Source organism: Trichechus manatus, unplaced genomic scaffold (genome assembly GCF_000243295.1).
Source record: "Trichechus manatus latirostris isolate Lorelei unplaced genomic scaffold, TriManLat1.0 scaffold00158, whole genome shotgun sequence".
Taxonomy (NCBI): domain Eukaryota; kingdom Metazoa; phylum Chordata; class Mammalia; order Sirenia; family Trichechidae; genus Trichechus; species Trichechus manatus.
The window spans coordinates 2,061,121-2,062,018 of record NW_004444094.1 but is presented as its reverse complement, the minus strand read 5'-3'; positions in this window follow the sequence as shown (position 1 = coordinate 2,062,018).

Below are 898 nucleotides of genomic sequence, written 5' to 3'. Positions count from 1 at the left end.
CTGGCTGGTACTGGCATCCTGCAGGCTGTATTGGCTGGTGCAAGCGGTGAGGCAATCAGTGGCATTTGGGACACATTTTCCACATCGGGAGAGACCGAGTGGTAAAGAGTCAGCATAAACCTCCAGAACCAGCAAGAAATGGCGCTCAATCAGCAAAAGATAAGCAGAAGTGTCTAACCTACCTCATGGATTAAAAAAAAAAAAATCCTTTTTGGAAGTACCTCTCTCTGATTTACCTACCCCCTCCACACTCTCCTCTGGGTCCCAGTCCAGCTTCAGTGATTACTGTGCACCCTGGGCCGGAAGTAGGACCCATTGCATGCCCTGAGCCATTCTCCCAGCTTTGGAGAGGGACCAAATTAACAAACAGTAAAATAATCTGCCAGCTCCTCTAAGCCAGGAACTCAGGGTAGGCACAGCCCTTTTGCCTAGGCACAAGCATAAGTTGTCCTAAGACTTTGAATGCCTTTCACCCCTGCATATGTCTGTGTGGGCCCATTTCAACAGTATATGCCTTCATTAGCATAGTATAACAGGTTATATACCTGAAGCCTATTTTCATCTGTATCTGCTATAAGGGGGGAGTGACAGATTCATGATATTTGACACCACACTGCTCATTAAGCAAGGTCCTCACCTATCCGTAACAGGGGCCTGAGGACTGGTGGCTCCACCCACTCTACCAAGCCACCCGTGACAGGGGTCTAAGAATAAGTGGTGACTCCCAGTCCTTACAGCCAATAGTATTGGGTACTCATATTCTAGCTGCAAAACCCACCTACCTACGTACTCTAGGGAACAGGGACACACCTTCCACCCAGACACTCAGGGGCAGCAATCAGCCCCCGCCTTGATCAGCGCATGACCCCTACTAGAGTGAAATACCTGTGCCTACTCC